This window comes from Taudactylus pleione, unplaced genomic scaffold (genome assembly GCF_031769625.1).
Source record: "Taudactylus pleione unplaced genomic scaffold, aTauple2 ptg000192l, whole genome shotgun sequence".
Lineage (NCBI taxonomy): Eukaryota > Metazoa > Chordata > Amphibia > Anura > Myobatrachidae > Taudactylus > Taudactylus pleione.
Genome location: NW_028284594.1, coordinates 3,606,573 through 3,624,649, shown reverse-complemented (window position 1 = coordinate 3,624,649; position 18,077 = coordinate 3,606,573). Strand labels below are relative to the sequence as shown.

Genomic DNA, 18,077 nt, shown 5'->3' with positions numbered 1-18,077 from the left:
AAATTTTCAGATTCTTTGAAATGGTTCTATTATCTTATTGTAGTCAATTTCCTGAGTGAATTTCAACTGAATGTTGTTTTTTCAAAACTCTCAAAATAGATTGTATTTACTAATTTGCACAATTGAATTTTGTTTTTTGTCAAACTGCTAAAATTATTTGTAAGTACTTATCTGCACACAGCATGTGACATGTCTTGGGTTTTATCCATCAGAAAAACTCTGCTGGGCATCATAAAACTTTGTACAGCAATTTTCAAGCAAGTATACTTAGAAAATTATTGACTATTAGGAAACATTTTATTTCTGCTAATATTTCCTCCTTGTACACATTAGTGTCTGCTTTAAAATAATATAATTTTCACATAAAATTGGTTAAGATATCAAATAAAACATGCTTACTTGATGATTCTATGATTTTCGTTTTGGGCGCGACAGGTCCCTGGTTCAATTCCCTGATGAGCCCTCTCTTTCTTTTTATGGTGCATCTCATGGTTTATATATATCTGATTTTCTCAATAGGCTAAGTCAATAGCATCAACTGAGTTTTGTTTTTGCCATACTCCCAATAGAATTTGTACATACTTATGAATCTTGCCTTCATCATTTTCCTATTGCCTTTCTTCTATTTATGCATGATTTACACATAGCTTTTTACAAGTCTTGGGTTTTATCGATCAGACAAGTCCAAACTCTGTCGCCATTTTTATATCTTGTCACTGCACTTTCCAAATAAGCACACATAGAAAACTATCAATAGAATCTTACGGAAACATTTTAGTTGTACTACAAATAAGAGCATTCTTATTAAAATTTCAACCGTATTGTGGTATATCAGGAAAACTGCAGGTTCCCTTCTGTCTAGATAGCTTTGAATGTTTTCAAAGAACAGTCTCACTTTGAAACACAAAAAGTTCAAAAATGAAATTGCAAGGTATTCTTTTGCCTTTCTTCTGTGTCTGGAAGCATGATTTGTACTTTGCATATGACTAGTCTTTAGCTTCGTCCATGAGAGAAGTCCAAACTCTGTAGGCACTCACAAATCTTGTCCCGGCACTTTTCCTATATGCATACCTTAGAAAACTATCTACTGGACCATAAGGAAATATTTTTTTTATTCTACAAATTCATTTTTACATAAATGTATATGGTGTTTTAAAAACAAAAAGCAATTTTCTAAAAATCAATTGAAAAATCCAAAGAAAAATGTTCAGGTAGGTGGCTTGTTGGTCTAGGGGTATGATTCTCACTTAGGGTGCGAGAGGTCCCGGGTTCAAATCCTCGATGAGCCCAAATTTTCAGATTCTTTGAAATGGTTCTATTATCTTATTGTAGTCAATTTCCTGAGTGAATTTCAACGGAATGTTGTTTTTTCAAAACTCTCAAAATAGATTGTATTTACTAATTTGCACAATTGAATTTTGTTTTTTGTCAAACTGCTAAAATTATTTGTAAGTACTTATCTGCACACAGCATGTGACATGTCTTGGGTTTTATCCATCAGAAAAACTCTGCTGGGCATCATAAAACTTTGTACAGCAATTTTCAAGCAAGTATACTTAGAAAATTATTGACTATTAGGAAATATTTTATTTCTGCTTATATTTCCTCCTTGTACACATTAGTGACTGCTTTAAAATAATATAATTTTCACATAAAATTGGTTAAGATATCAAATAAAACATGCTTACTTGATGATTCTATGATTTTCGTTTTGGGCGCGACAGGTCCCTGGTTCAATTCCCTGACAAGCCCTCTCTTTCTTTTACGGTGCATCTCATGGTTTATATATATCTGATTTTCTCAATTGGCTAAGTCAATAGCATCAACTGAGTTTTGTTTTGCCATACTCCCAATAGAATTTGTACATACTTATGAATCTTGCCTTCATCATTTTCCTATTGCCTTTCTTCTATTTATGCATGATTTACACATAGCTTTTTACAAGTCTTGGGTTTTATCGATCAGACAAGTCCAAACTCTGTCGCCATTTTTATATCTTGTCACTGCACTTTCCAAATAAGCACACATAGAAAACTATCAATAGAATCTTACGGAAACATTTTAGTTGTACTACAAATAAGAGCATTCTTATTAAAATTTCACCGTATTGTGTATATCAGAAAACTGCAGGTTCCCTTCTGTCTAGATAGCTTTGAATGTTTTTAGAAAACTATCTACTGGACCATAAGGAATATTTTATTTATTCTACAAATTAATTTTTACATAAAGTATATGGTGTTTTAAAAACAAAAAGCTATTTTCTTAAAATCAATTGAAAAATCCAAAGAAAAATCTTCAAGAGGTGGCTCGTTGGTCTAGGGGTATGATTCTCGCTTAGGGTGCGAGAGGTCCCAGGTTCAAATCCCGGATGAGCCCAAATTTTCAGATTCTTTGAAATGGTTCTATTATCTTATAGTAGTGAATTTCAACTGAATGTTGTTTTTTCAAATCTCTCAAAATAGATTGTATTTACTATTTGCACAATTGAATTTTGTTTTTTGTCAAACTGCTAAAATTATTTGTAAGTACTTATCTGCACACAGCATGTGACATGTCTTGGGTTTTATCCATCAGAAAAACTCTGCTGGGCATCATAAAACTTTGTACAGCAATTTTCAGCAGTATACTTAGAAAATTATTGACTATTAGGAAACATTTTATTTCTGCTAATATTTCCTCCTTGTACACTTAGTGTCTGCTTTAAAATAATATAATTTTCACATAAAATTGGTTAAGATATCAAATAAAACATGCTTACTTGATGATTCTATGATTTTCGTTTTGGGCGCGACAGGTCCTGGTTCAATTCCCTGACGAGCCCTCTCTTCTTTTTACGGTGCATCTCATGGTTTATATATATCTGATTTTCTCAATAGGCTAAGTCAATAGCATCAACTGAGTTTTGTTTTTGCCATACTCCCAATAGAATTTGTACATACTTATGAATCTTGCCTTCATCATTTTTCCTATTGCCTTTCTTCTATTTATGCATGATTTACACATAGCTTTTTACAAGTCTTGGGTTTTATCGATCAGACAAGTCCAAACTCTGTCGCCATTTTTATATCTTGTCACTGCACTTTCCAAATAAGCACACATAGAAAACTATCAATAGAATCTTACGGAAACATTTTAGTTGTACTACAAATAAGAGCATTCTTATTAAAATTTCAACCGTATTGTGGTATATCAGGAAACTGCAGGTTCCCTTCTGTCTAGATAGCTTTGAATGTTTTCAAAGAACAGTCTCGAACAGTCTCACTTTGAAACACAAAAAGTTCAAAAATGAAATTGCAAGGTATTCTTTTGCCTTTCTTCTGTGTCTGGAAGCATGATTTGTACTTTGCATATGACTAGTCTTTAGCTTCGTCCATGAGAGAAGTCCAAACTCTGTAGGCACTCACAAATCTTGTCCCGGCACTTTTCCTATATGCATACCTTAGAAAACTATCTACTGGACCATAAGGAAATATTTTTTTTATTCTACAAATTCATTTTTACATAAATGTATATGGTGTTTTAAAAACAAAAAGCAATTTTCTAAAAATCAATTGAAAAATCCAAAGAAAAATGTTCAGGTAGGTGGCTTGTTGGTCTAGGGGTATGATTCTCACTTAGGGTGCGAGAGGTCCCGGGTTCAAATCCTCGATGAGCCCAAATTTTCAGATTCTTTGAAATGGTTCTATTATCTTATTGTAGTCAATTTCCTGAGTGAATTTCAACTGAATGTTGTTTTTTCAAAACTCTCAAAATAGATTGTATTTACTAATTTGCACAATTGAATTTTGTTTTTTGTCAAACTGCTAAAATTATTTGTAAGTACTTATCTGCACACAGCATGTGACATGTCTTGGGTTTTATCCATCAGAAAAACTCTGCTGGGCATCATAAAACTTTGTACAGCAATTTTCAAGCAAGTATACTTAGAAAATTATTGACTATTAGGAAATATTTTATTTCTGCTTATATTTCCTCCTTGTACACATTAGTGACTGCTTTAAAATAATATAATTTTCACATAAAATTGGTTAAGATATCGAATAAAACATGCTTACTTGATGATTCTATGATTTTCGTTTTGGGCGCGACAGGTCCCTGGTTCAATTCCCTGACAAGCCCTCTCTTTCTTTTTACGGTGCATCTCATGGTTTATATATATCTGATTTTCTCAATTGGCTAAGTCAATAGCATCAACTGAGTTTTGTTTTTGCCATACTCCCAATAGAATTTGTACATACTTATGAATCTTGCCTTCATCATTTTCCTATTGCCTTTCTTCTATTTATGCATGATTTACACATAGCTTTTTACAAGTCTTGGGTTTTATCGATCAGACAAGTCCAAACTCTGTCGCCATTTTTATATCTTGTCACTGCACTTTCCAAATAAGCACACATAGAAAACTATCAATAGAATCTTACGGAAACATTTTAGTTGTACTACAAATAAGAGCATTCTTATTCAAATTTCAACCGTATTGTGGTATATCAGGAAAACTGCAGGTTCCCTTCTGTCTAGATAGCTTTGAATGTTTTTAGAAAACTATCTACTGGACCATAAGGAAATATTTTATTTATTCTACAAATTAATTTTTACATAAATGTATATGGTGTTTTAAAAACAAAAAGCTATTTTCTTAAAATCAATTGAAAAATCCAAAGAAAAATCTTCAAGTAGGTGGCTCGTTGGTCTAGGGGTATGATTCTTGCTTAGGGTGCGAGAGGTCCCAGGTTCAAATCCCGGATGAGCCCAAATTTTCAGATTCTTTGAAATGGTTCTATTATCTTATAGTAGTGAATTTCAACTGAATGTTGTTTTTTCAAATCTCTCAAAATAGATTGTATTTACTAATTTGCACAATTGAATTTTGTTTTTTGTCAAACTGCTAAAATTATTTGTAAGTACTTATCTGCACACAGCATGTGACATGTCTTGGGTTTTATCCATCAGAAAAACTCTGCTGGGCATCATAAAACTTTGTACAGCAATTTTCAAGCAAGTATACTTAGAAAATTATTGACTATTAGGAAATATTTTATTTATGCTAATATTTCCTCCTTGTACACATTAGTGACTGCTTTAAAATAATATAATTTTCACATAAAATTGGTTAAGATATCAAATAAAACATGCTTACTTGATGATTCTATGATTTTCGTTTTGGGCGCGACAGGTCCCTGGTTCAATTCCCTGACGAGCCCTCTCTTTCTTTTTACGGTGCATCTCATGGTTTATATATATCTGATTTTCTCAATAGGCTAAGTCAATAGCATCAACTGAGTTTTGTTTTTGCCATACTCCCAATAGAATTTGTACATACTTATGAATCTTGCCTTCATCATTTTCCTATTGCCTTTCTTCTATTTATGCATGATTTACACATAGCTTTTTACAAGTCTTGGGTTTTATCGATCAGACAAGTCCAAACTCTGTCGCCATTTTTATATCTTGTCACTGCACTTTCCAAATAAGCACACATAGAAAACTATCAATAGAATCTTACGGAAACATTTTAGTTGTACTACAAATAAGAGCATTCTTATTAAAATTTCAACCGTATTGTGGTATATCAGGAAAACTGCAGGTTCCCTTCTGTCTAGATAGCTTTGAATGTTTTCAAAGAACAGTCTCACTTTGAAACACAAAAAGTTCAAAAATGAAATTGCAAGGTATTCTTTTGCCTTTCTTCTGTGTCTGGAAGCATGATTTGTACATTGCATATGACTAGTCTTTAGCTTCGTCCATGAGAGAAGTCCAAACTCTGTAGGCACTCACAAATCTTGTCCCGGCACTTTTCCTATATGCATACCTTAGAAAACTATCTACTGGACCATAAGGAAATATTTTTTTTATTCTACAAATTCATTTTTACATAAATGTATATGGTGTTTTAAAAACAAAAAGCAATTTTCTAAAAATCAATTGAAAAATCCAAAGAAAAATCTTCAGGTAGGTGGCTTGTTGGTCTAGGGGTATGATTCTCACTTAGGGTGCGAGAGGTCCCGGGTTCAAATCCTGGATGAGCCCAATTTTTCAGATTCTTTGAAATGGTTCTATTATCTTATTGTAGTCAATTTCCTGAGTGAATTTCAACTGAATGTTGTTTTTTCAAAACTCTCAAAATAGATTGTATTTACTAATTTGCACAATTGAATTTTGTTTTTTGTCAAACTGCTAAAATTATTTGTAAGTACTTATCTGCACACAGCATGTGACATGTCTTGGGTTTTATCCATCAGAAAAACTCTGCTGGGCATCATAAAACTTTGTACAGCAATTTTCAAGCAAGTATACTTAGAAAATTATTGACTATTAGGAAATATTTTATTTCTGCTAATATTTCCTCCTTGTACACATTAGTGACTGCTTTAAAATAATATAATTTTCACATAAAATTGGTTAAGATATCAAATAAAACATGCTTACTTGATGATTCTATGATTTTCGTTTTGGGCGCGACAGGTCCCTGGTTCAATTCCCTGACAAGCCCTCTCTTTCTTTTTACGGTGCATCTCATGGTTTATATATATCTGATTTTCTCAATTGGCTAAGTCAATAGCATCAACGGAGTTTTGTTTTTGCCATACTCCCAATAGAATTTGTACATACTTATGAATCTTGCCTTCATCATTTTCCTATTGCCTTTCTTCTATTTATGCATGATTTACACATAGCTTTTTACAAGTCTTGGGTTTTATTGATCAGACAAGTCCAAACTCTGTCGCCATTTTTATATCTTGTCACTGCACTTTCCAAATAAGCACACATAGAAAACTATCAATAGAATCTTACGGAAACATTTTAGTTGTACTACAAATAAGAGCATTCTTATTCAAATTTCAACCGTATTGTGGTATATCAGGAAAACTGCAGGTTCCCTTCTGTCTAGATAGCTTTGAATGTTTTTAGAAAACTATCTACTGGACCATAAGGAAATATTTTATTTATTCTACAAATTAATTTTTACATAAATGTATATGGTGTTTTAAAAACAAAAAGCTATTTTCTTAAAATCAATTGAAAAATCCAAAGAAAAATCTTCAAGTAGGTGGCTCGTTGGTCTAGGGGTATGATTCTCGCTTAGGGTGCGAGAGGTCCCAGGTTCAAATCCCGGATGAGCCCAAATTTTCAGATTCTTTGAAATGGTTCTATTATCTTATAGTAGTGAATTTCAACTGAATGTTGTTTTTTCAAATCTCTCAAAATAGATTGTATTTACTAATTTGCACAATTGAATTTTGTTTTTTGTCAAACTGCTAAAATTATTTGTAAGTACTTATCTGCACACAGCATGTGACATGTCTTGGGTTTTATCCATCAGAAAAACTCTGCTGGGCATCATAAAACTTTGTACAGCAATTTTCAAGCAAGTATACTTAGAAAATTATTGACTATTAGGAAATATTTTATTTATGCTAATATTTCCTCCTTGTACACATTAGTGACTGCTTTAAAATAATATAATTTTCACATAAAATTGGTTAAGATATCAAATAAAACATGCTTTCTTGATGATTCTATGATTTTCGTTTTGGGCGCGACAGGTCCCTGGTTCAATTCCCTGACGAGCCCTCTCTTTCTTTTTACGGTGCATCTCATGGTTTATATATATCTGATTTTCTCAATTGGCTAAGTCAATAGCATCAACTGAGTTTTGTTTTTGCCATACTCCCAATAGAATTTGTACATACTTATGAATCTTGCCTTCATCATTTTCCTATTGCCTTTCTTCTATTTATGCATTATTTACACATAGTTTTTTACAAGTCTTGGGTTTTATCGATCAGACAAGTCCAAACTCTGTCGCAATTTTTATATCTTGTCACTGCACTTTCCAAATAAGCACACATAGAAAACTATCAATAGAATCTTACGGAAACATTTTAGTTGTACTACAAATAAGAGCATACTTATTAAAATTTCAACCGTATTGTGGTATATCAGGAAAACTGCAGGTTCCCTTCTGTCTAGATAGCTTTGAATGTTTTAAAAGAATAGTCTCACTTTGAAACACAAAAAGTTCAAAAATGAAATTGCAAGGTTTTCTTTTGCCTTTCTTCTGTGTCTGGAAGCATGATTTGTACATTGCATATGACAAGTCTTTAACTTCGTCCATGAGAGAAGTCCAAACTCTGTAGGCACTCACAAATCTTGTCCCTGCACTTTTCCTATATGCATACCTTAGAAAACTATCTACTGGAATTTAAGGAAATATTTTTTTTATTCTACAAATTCATTTTTACATAAATGTATATGGTGTTTTAAAAACAAAAAGCTATTTTCTAAAAATCAATTGAAAAATCCAAAGAAAAATCTTCAGGTAGGTGGATCGTTGGTCTAGGGGTATGATTCTCGCTTAGGGTGCGAGAGGTCCTGGGTTCAAATCCCGGATGAGCCCAAATTTTCAGATTCTTTGAAATGGTTCTATTATCTTATTGTAGTCAATTTCCTGAGTGAATTTCAACTGAATGTTGTTTTTTCAAAACTCTCAAAATAGATTGTATTTACTAATTTGCACAATTGAATTTTGTTTTTTGTCAAACTGCTAAAATTATTTGTAAGTACTTATCTGCACACAGCATGTGACATGTCTTGGGTTTTATCCATCAGAAAAACTCTGCTGGGCATCATAAAACTTTGTACAGCAATTTTCAAGCAAGTATACTTAGAAAATTATTGACTATTAGGAAATATTTTATTTCTGCTAATATTTCCTCCTTGTACACATTAGTGACTGCTTTAAAATAATATAATTTTCACATAAAATTGGTTAAGATATCAAATAAAACATGCTTACTTGATGATTCTATGATTTTTCTTTTGGGCGCGACAGGTCCCTGGTTCAATTCCCTGACGAGCCCTCTCTTTCTTTTTACGGTGCATCTCATGGTTTATATATATCTGATTTTCTCAATAGGCTAAGTCAATAGCATCAACTGAGTTTTGTTTTTGCCATACTCCCAATAGAATTTGTACATACTTATGAATCTTGCCTTCATCATTTTCCTATTGCCTTTCTTCTATTTATGCATGATTTACACATAGCTTTTTACAAGTCTTGGGTTTTATCGATCAGACAAGTCCAAACTCTGTCGCCATTTTTATATCTTGTCACTGCACTTTCCAAATAAGCACACATAGAAAACTATCAATAGAATCTTACGGAAACATTTTAGTTGTACTACAAATAAGAGCATTCTTATTAAAATTTCAACCGTATTGTGGTATATCAGGAAAACTGCAGGTTCCCTTCTGTCTAGATAGCTTTGAATGTTTTCAAAGAACAGTCTCACTTTGAAACACAAAAAGTTCAAAAATGAAATTGCAAGGTATTCTTTTGCCTTTCTTCTGTGTCTGGTGTCTGGAAGCATGATTTGTACATTGCATATGACTAGTCTTTAGCTTCGTCCATGAGAGAAGTCCAAACTCTGTAGGCACTCACAAATCTTGTCCCGGCACTTTTCCTATATGCATACCTTAGAAAACTATCTACTGGACCATAAGGAAATATTTTTTTTATTCTACAAATTCATTTTTACATAAATGTATATGGTGTTTTAAAAACAAAAAGCAATTTTCTAAAAATCAATTGAAAAATCCAAAGAAAAATCTTCAGGTAGGTGGCTTGTTGGTCTAGGGGTATGATTCTCACTTAGGGTGCGAGAGGTCCCGGGTTCAAATCCTGGATGAGCCCAAATTTTCAGATTCTTTGAAATGGTTCTATTATCTTATTGTAGTCAATTTCCTGAGTGAATTTCAACTGAATGTTGTTTTTTCAAAACTCTCAAAATAGATTGTATTTACTAATTTGCACAATTGAATTTTGTTTTTTGTCAAACTGCTAAAATTATTTGTAAGTACTTATCTGCACACAGCATGTGACATGTCTTGGGTTTTATCCATCAGAAAAACTCTGCTGGGCATCATAAAACTTTGTACAGCAATTTTCAAGCAAGTATACTTAGAAAATTATTGACTATTAGGAAATATTTTATTTCTGCTAATATTTCCTCCTTGTACACATTAGTGACTGCTTTAAAATAATATAATTTTCACATAAAATTGGTTAAGATATCAAATAAAACATGCTTACTTGATGATTCTATGATTTTCGTTTTGGGCGCGACAGGTCCCTGGTTCAATTCCCTGACAAGCCCTCTCTTTCTTTTTACGGTGCATCTCATGGTTTATATATATCTGATTTTCTCAATTGGCTAAGTCAATAGCATCAACGGAGTTTTGTTTTTGCCATACTCCCAATAGAATTTGTACATACTTATGAATCTTGCCTTCATCATTTTCCTATTGCCTTTCTTCTATTTATGCATGATTTACACATAGCTTTTTACAAGTCTTGGGTTTTATTGATCAGACAAGTCCAAACTCTGTCGCCATTTTTATATCTTGTCACTGCACTTTCCAAATAAGCACACATAGAAAACTATCAATAGAATCTTACGGAAACATTTTAGTTGTACTACAAATAAGAGCATTCTTATTCAAATTTCAACCGTATTGTGGTATATCAGGAAAACTGCAGGTTCCCTTCTGTCTAGATAGCTTTGAATGTTTTTAGAAAACTATCTACTGGACCATAAGGAAATATTTTATTTATTCTACAAATTAATTTTTACATAAATGTATATGGTGTTTTAAAAACAAAAAGCTATTTTCTTAAAATCAATTGAAAAATCCAAAGAAAAATCTTCAAGTAGGTGGCTCGTTGGTCTAGGGGTATGATTCTCGCTTAGGGTGCGAGAGGTCCCAGGTTCAAATCCCGGATGAGCCCAAATTTTCAGATTCTTTGAAATGGTTCTATTATCTTATAGTAGTGAATTTCAACTGAATGTTGTTTTTTCAAATCTCTCAAAATAGATTGTATTTACTAATTTGCACAATTGAATTTTGTTTTTTGTCAAACTGCTAAAATTATTTGTAAGTACTTATCTGCACACAGCATGTGACATGTCTTGGGTTTTATCCATCAGAAAAACTCTGCTGGGCATCATAAAACTTTGTACAGCAATTTTCAAGCAAGTATACTTAGAAAATTATTGACTATTAGGAAATATTTTATTTATGCTAATATTTCCTCCTTGTACACATTAGTGACTGCTTTAAAATAATATAATTTTCACATAAAATTGGTTAAGATATCAAATAAAACATGCTTTCTTGATGATTCTATGATTTTCGTTTTGGGCGCGACAGGTCCCTGGTTCAATTCCCTGACGAGCCCTCTCTTTCTTTTTACGGTGCATCTCATGGTTTATATATATCTGATTTTCTCAATTGGCTAAGTCAATAGCATCAACTGAGTTTTGTTTTTGCCATACTCCCAATAGAATTTGTACATACTTATGAATCTTGCCTTCATCATTTTCCTATTGCCTTTCTTCTATTTATGCATTATTTACACATAGTTTTTTACAAGTCTTGGGTTTTATCGATCAGACAAGTCCAAACTCTGTCGCAATTTTTATATCTTGTCACTGCACTTTCCAAATAAGCACACATAGAAAACTATCAATAGAATCTTACGGAAACATTTTAGTTGTACTACAAATAAGAGCATACTTATTAAAATTTCAACCGTATTGTGGTATATCAGGAAAACTGCAGGTTCCCTTCTGTCTAGATAGCTTTGAATGTTTTAAAAGAATAGTCTCACTTTGAAACACAAAAAGTTCAAAAATGAAATTGCAAGGTTTTCTTTTGCCTTTCTTCTGTGTCTGGAAGCATGATTTGTACATTGCATATGACAAGTCTTTAACTTCGTCCATGAGAGAAGTCCAAACTCTGTAGGCACTCACAAATCTTGTCCCTGCACTTTTCCTATATGCATACCTTAGAAAACTATCTACTGGAATTTAAGGAAATATTTTTTTTATTCTACAAATTCATTTTTACATAAATGTATATGGTGTTTTAAAAACAAAAAGCTATTTTCTAAAAATCAATTGAAAAATCCAAAGAAAAATCTTCAGGTAGGTGGATCGTTGGTCTAGGGGTATGATTCTCGCTTAGGGTGCGAGAGGTCCTGGGTTCAAATCCCGGATGAGCCCAAATTTTCAGATTCTTTGAAATGGTTCTATTATCTTATTGTAGTCAATTTCCTGAGTGAATTTCAACTGAATGTTGTTTTTTCAAAACTCTCAAAATAGATTGTATTTACTAATTTGCACAATTGAATTTTGTTTTTTGTCAAACTGCTAAAATTATTTGTAAGTACTTATCTGCACACAGCATGTGACATGTCTTGGGTTTTATCCATCAGAAAAACTCTGCTGGGCATCATAAAACTTTGTACAGCAATTTTCAAGCAAGTATACTTAGAAAATTATTGACTATTAGGAAATATTTTATTTCTGCTAATATTTCCTCCTTGTACACATTAGTGACTGCTTTAAAATAATATAATTTTCACATAAAATTGGTTAAGATATCAAATAAAACATGCTTACTTGATGATTCTATGATTTTTCTTTTGGGCGCGACAGGTCCCTGGTTCAATTCCCTGACGAGCCCTCTCTTTCTTTTTACGGTGCATCTCATGGTTTATATATATCTGATTTTCTCAATAGGCTAAGTCAATAGCATCAACTGAGTTTTGTTTTTGCCATACTCCCAATAGAATTTGTACATACTTATGAATCTTGCCTTCATCATTTTCCTATTGCCTTTCTTCTATTTATGCATGATTTACACATAGCTTTTTACAAGTCTTGGGTTTTATCGATCAGACAAGTCCAAACTCTGTCGCCATTTTTATATCTTGTCACTGCACTTTCCAAATAAGCACACATAGAAAACTATCAATAGAATCTTACGGAAACATTTTAGTTGTACTACAAATAAGAGCATTCTTATTAAAATTTCAACCGTATTGTGGTATATCAGGAAAACTGCAGGTTCCCTTCTGTCTAGATAGCTTTGAATGTTTTCAAAGAATAGTCTCACTTTGAAACACAAAAAGTTCAAAAATGAAATTGCAAGGTATTCTTTTGCCTTTCTTCTGTGTCTGGAAGCATGATTTGTACATTGCATATGACTAGTCTTTAGCTTCGTCCATGAGAGAAGTCCAAACTCTGTAGGCACTCACAAATCTTGTCCCGGCACTTTTCCTATATGCATACCTTAGAAAACTATCTACTGGACCATAAGGAAATATTTTTTTTATTCTACAAATTCATTTTTACATAAATGTATATGGTGTTTTAAAAACAAAAAGCAATTTTCTAAAAATCAATTGAAAAATCCAAAGAAAAATCTTCAGGTAGGTGGCTTGTTGGTCTAGGGGTATGATTCTCACTTAGGGTGCGAGAGGTCCCGGGTTCAAATCCTGGATGAGCCCAAATTTTCAGATTCTTTGAAATGGTTCTATTATCTTATTGTAGTCAATTTCCTGAGTGAATTTCAACTGAATGTTGTTTTTTCAAAACTCTCAAAATAGATTGTATTTACTAATTTGCACAATTGAATTTTGTTTTTTGTCAAACTGCTAAAATTATTTGTAAGTACTTATCTGCACACAGCATGTGACATGTCTTGGGTTTTATCCATCAGAAAAACTCTGCTGGGCATCATAAAACTTTGTACAGCAATTTTCAAGCAAGTATACTTAGAAAATTATTGACTATTAGGAAATATTTTATTTCTGCTAATATTTCCTCCTTGTACACATTAGTGACTGCTTTAAAATAATATAATTTTCACATAAAATTGGTTAAGATATCAAATAAAACATGCTTACTTGATGATTCTATGATTTTCGTTTTGGGCGCGACAGGTCCCTGGTTCAATTCCCTGACAAGCCCTCTCTTTCTTTTTACGGTGCATCTCATGGTTTATATATATCTGATTTTCTCAATTGGCTAAGTCAATAGCATCAACTGAGTTTTGTTTTTGCCATACTCCCAATAGAATTTGTACATACTTATGAATCTTGCCTTCATCATTTTCCTATTGCCTTTCTTCTATTTATGCATGATTTACACATAGCTTTTTACAAGTCTTGGGTTTTATCGATCAGACAAGTCCAAACTCTGTCGCCATTTTTATATCTTGTCACTGCACTTTCCAAATAAGCACACATAGAAAACTATCAATAGAATCTTACGGAAACATTTTAGTTGTACTACAAATAAGAGCATTCTTATTAAAATTTCAACCGTATTGTGGTATATCAGGAAAACTGCAGGTTCCCTTCTGTCTAGATAGCTTTGAATGTTTTCAAAGAATAGTCTCACTTTGAAACACAAAAAGTTCAAAAATGAAATTGCAAGGTATTCTTTTGCCTTTCTTCTGTGTCTGGAAGCATGATTTGTACATTGCATATGACTAGTCTTTAGCTTCGTCCATGAGAGAAGTCCAAACTCTGTAGGCACTCACAAATCTTGTCCCGGCACTTTTCCTATATGCATACCTTAGAAAACTATCTACTGGACCATAAGGAAATATTTTTTTTATTCTACAAATTCATTTTTACATAAATGTATATGGTGTTTTAAAAACAAAAAGCAATTTTCTAAAAATCAATTGAAAAATCCAAAGAAAAATCTTCAGGTAGGTGGCTTGTTGGTCTAGGGGTATGATTCTCACTTAGGGTGCGAGAGGTCCCGGGTTCAAATCCTGGATGAGCCCAAATTTTCAGATTCTTTGAAATGGTTCTATTATCTTATTGTAGTCAATTTCCTGAGTGAATTTCAACTGAATGTTGTTTTTTCAAAACTCTCAAAATAGATTGTATTTACTAATTTGCACAATTGAATTTTGTTTTTTGTCAAACTGCTAAAATTATTTGTAAGTACTTATCTGCACACAGCATGTGACATGTCTTGGGTTTTATCCATCAGAAAAACTCTGCTGGGCATCATAAAACTTTGTACAGCAATTTTCAAGCAAGTATACTTAGAAAATTATTGACTATTAGGAAATATTTTATTTCTGCTAATATTTCCTCCTTGTACACATTAGTGACTGCTTTAAAATAATATAATTTTCACATAAAATTGGTTAAGATATCAAATAAAACATGCTTACTTGATGATTCTATGATTTTCGTTTTGGGCGCGACAGGTCCCTGGTTCAATTCCCTGACAAGCCCTCTCTTTCTTTTTACGGTGCATCTCATGGTTTATATATATCTGATTTTCTCAATTGGCTAAGTCAATAGCATCAACTGAGTTTTGTTTTTGCCATACTCCCAATAGAATTTGTACATACTTATGAATCTTGCCTTCATCATTTTCCTATTGCCTTTCTTCTATTTATGCATGATTTACACATAGCTTTTTACAAGTCTTGGGTTTTATCGATCAGACAAGTCCAAACTCTGTCGCCATTTTTATATCTTGTCACTGCACTTTCCAAATAAGCACACATAGAAAACTATCAATAGAATCTTACGGAAACATTTTAGTTGTACTACAAATAAGAGCATTCTTATTCAAATTTCAACCGTATTGTGGTATATCAGGAAAACTGCAGGTTCCCTTCTGTCTAGATAGCTTTGAATGTTTTTAGAAAACTATCTACTGGACCATAAGGAAATATTTTATTTATTCTACAAATTAATTTTTACATAAATGTATATGGTGTTTTAAAAACAAAAAGCTATTTTCTTAAAATCAATTGAAAAATCCAAAGAAAAATCTTCAAGTAGGTGGCTCGTTGGTCTAGGGGTATGATTCTCGCTTAGGGTGCGAGAGGTCCCAGGTTCAAATCCCGGATGAGCCCAAATTTTCAGATTCTTTGAAATGGTTCTATTATCTTATAGTAGTGAATTTCAACTGAATGTTGTTTTTTCAAAACTCTCAAAATAGATTGTATTTACTAATTTGCACAATTGAATTTTGTTTTTTGTCAAACTGCTAAAATTATTTGTAAGTACTTATCTGCACACAGCATGTGACATGTCTTGGGTTTTATCCATCAGAAAAACTCTGCTGGGCATCATAAAACTTTGTACAGCAATTTTCAAGCAAGTATACTTAGAAAATTATTGACTATTAGGAAATATTTTATTTCTGCTAATATTTCCTCCTTGTACACATTAGTGACTGCTTTAAAATAATATAATTTTCACATAAAATTGGTTAAGATATCAAATAAAACATGCTTACTTGATGATTCTATGATTTTTCTTTTGGGCGCGACAGGTCCCTGGTTCAATTCCCTGACGAGCCCTCTCTTTCTTTTTACGGTGCATCTCATGGTTTATATATATCTGATTTTCTCAATAGGCTAAGTCAATAGCATCAACTGAGTTTTGTTTTTGCCATACTCCCAATAGAATTTGTACATACTTATGAATCTTGCCTTCATCATTTTCCTATTGCCTTTCTTCTATTTATGCATGATTTACACATAGCTTTTTACAAGTCTTGGGTTTTATCGATCAGACAAGTCCAAACTCTGTCGCCATGTTTATATCTTGTCACTGCACTTTCCAAATAAGCACACATAGAAAACTATCAATAGAATCTTACGGAAACATTTTAGTTGTACTACAAATAAGAGCATTCTTATTAAAATTTCAACCTTATTGTGGTATATCAGGAAAACTGCAGGTTCCCTTCTGTCTAGATAGCTTTGAATGTTTTCAAAGAATAGTCTCACTTTGAAACACAAAAAGTTCAAAAATGAAAATGCAAGGTATTCTTTTGCCTTTCTTCTGTGTCTGGAAGCATGATTTGTACATTGCGTATGACTAGTCTTTAGCTTCGACCATGAGAGAAGTCCAAACTCTGTAGGCACTCACAAATCTTGTCCCGGCACTTTTCCTATATGCATACCTTAGAAAACTATCTACTGGACCATAAGGAAATATTTTTTTTCTTCTACAAATTCATTTTTACATAAATGTATATGGTGTTTTAAAAACAAAAAGCAATTTTCTAAAAATCAATTGAAAAATCCAAAGAAAAATTTTCAGGTAGGTGGCCTGTTGGTCTAGGGGTATGATTCTCGCTTAGGGTGTGAGAGGTCCTGGGTTCAAATCCCGGATGAGCCCAAATTTTCAGATTCTTTGAAATGGTTCTATTATCTTATTGTAGTCAATTTCCTGAGTGAATTTCAACTGAATGTTGTTTTTTCAAAACTCTCAAAATAGATTGTATTTACTAATTTGCACAATTGAATTTTGTTTTTTGTCAAACTGCTAAAATTATTTGTAAGTACTTATCTGCACACAGCATGTGACATGTCTTGGGTTTTATCCATCAGAAAAACTCTGCTGGGCATCATAAAACTTTGTACAGCAATTTTCAAGCAAGTATACTTAGAAAATTATTGACTATTAGGAAATATTTTATTTCTGCTAATATTTCCTCCTTGTACACATTAGTGACTGCTTTAAAATAATATAATTTTCACATAAAATTGGTTAAGATATCAAATAAAACATGCTTACTTGATGATTCTATGATTTTTCTTTTGGGCACGACAGGTCCCTGGTTCAATTCCCTGACGAGCCCTCTCTTTCTTTTTACGGTGCATCTCATGGTTTATATATATCTGATTTTCTCAATAGGCTAAGTCAATAGCATCAACTGAGTTTTGTTTTTGCCATACTCCCAATAGAATTTGTACATACTTATGAATCTTGCCTTCATCATTTTCCTATTGCCTTTCTTCTATTTATGCATGATTTACACATAGCTTTTTACAAGTCTTGGGTTTTATCGATCAGACAAGTCCAAACTCTGTCGCCATTTTTATATCTTGTCACTGCACTTTCCAAATAAGCACACATAGAAAACTATCAATAGAATCTTACGGAAACATTTTAGTTGTACTACAAATAAGAGCATTCTTATTAAAATTTCAACCGTATTGTGGTATATCAGGAAAACTGCAGGTTCCCTTCTGTCTAGATAGCTTTGAATGTTTTCAAAGAATAGTCTCACTTTGAAACACAAAAAGTTCAAAAATGAAATTGCAAGGTATTCTTTTGCCTTTCTTCTGTGTCTGGAAGCATGATTTGTACATTGCATATGACTAGTCTTTAGCTTCGTCCATGAGAGAAGTCCAAACTCTGTAGGCACTCACAAATCTTGTTCCGGCACTTTTCCTAT

At 32.6% G+C, this 18,077-nt stretch overlaps 6 non-coding genes across 6 annotated transcripts; all 6 read left to right on the top strand.

Moving 5' to 3' along the window:
• Positions 1–2,304: 2,304 nt before the first annotated feature.
• Positions 2,305–2,376, top strand: TRNAP-AGG (transfer RNA proline (anticodon AGG)). Its single transcript has one exon. It is a non-coding gene; the product is annotated as a tRNA-Pro (tRNA).
• A 4,674-nt stretch (positions 2,377–7,050) lies between these two features.
• On the top strand, positions 7,051–7,122 carry TRNAP-AGG (transfer RNA proline (anticodon AGG)). Its single transcript has one exon. It is a non-coding gene; the product is annotated as a tRNA-Pro (tRNA).
• Positions 7,123–8,326: 1,204 nt separating this feature from the next.
• Positions 8,327–8,398, top strand: TRNAP-AGG (transfer RNA proline (anticodon AGG)). The gene has a single exon. It is a non-coding gene; the product is annotated as a tRNA-Pro (tRNA).
• A 2,319-nt stretch (positions 8,399–10,717) lies between these two features.
• On the top strand, positions 10,718–10,789 carry TRNAP-AGG (transfer RNA proline (anticodon AGG)). The gene has a single exon. It is a non-coding gene; the product is annotated as a tRNA-Pro (tRNA).
• A 1,204-nt stretch (positions 10,790–11,993) lies between these two features.
• Positions 11,994–12,065, top strand: TRNAP-AGG (transfer RNA proline (anticodon AGG)). The gene has a single exon. It is a non-coding gene; the product is annotated as a tRNA-Pro (tRNA).
• A 3,601-nt stretch (positions 12,066–15,666) lies between these two features.
• Positions 15,667–15,738, top strand: TRNAP-AGG (transfer RNA proline (anticodon AGG)). The gene has a single exon. It is a non-coding gene; the product is annotated as a tRNA-Pro (tRNA).
• Positions 15,739–18,077: the final 2,339 nt, after the last annotated feature.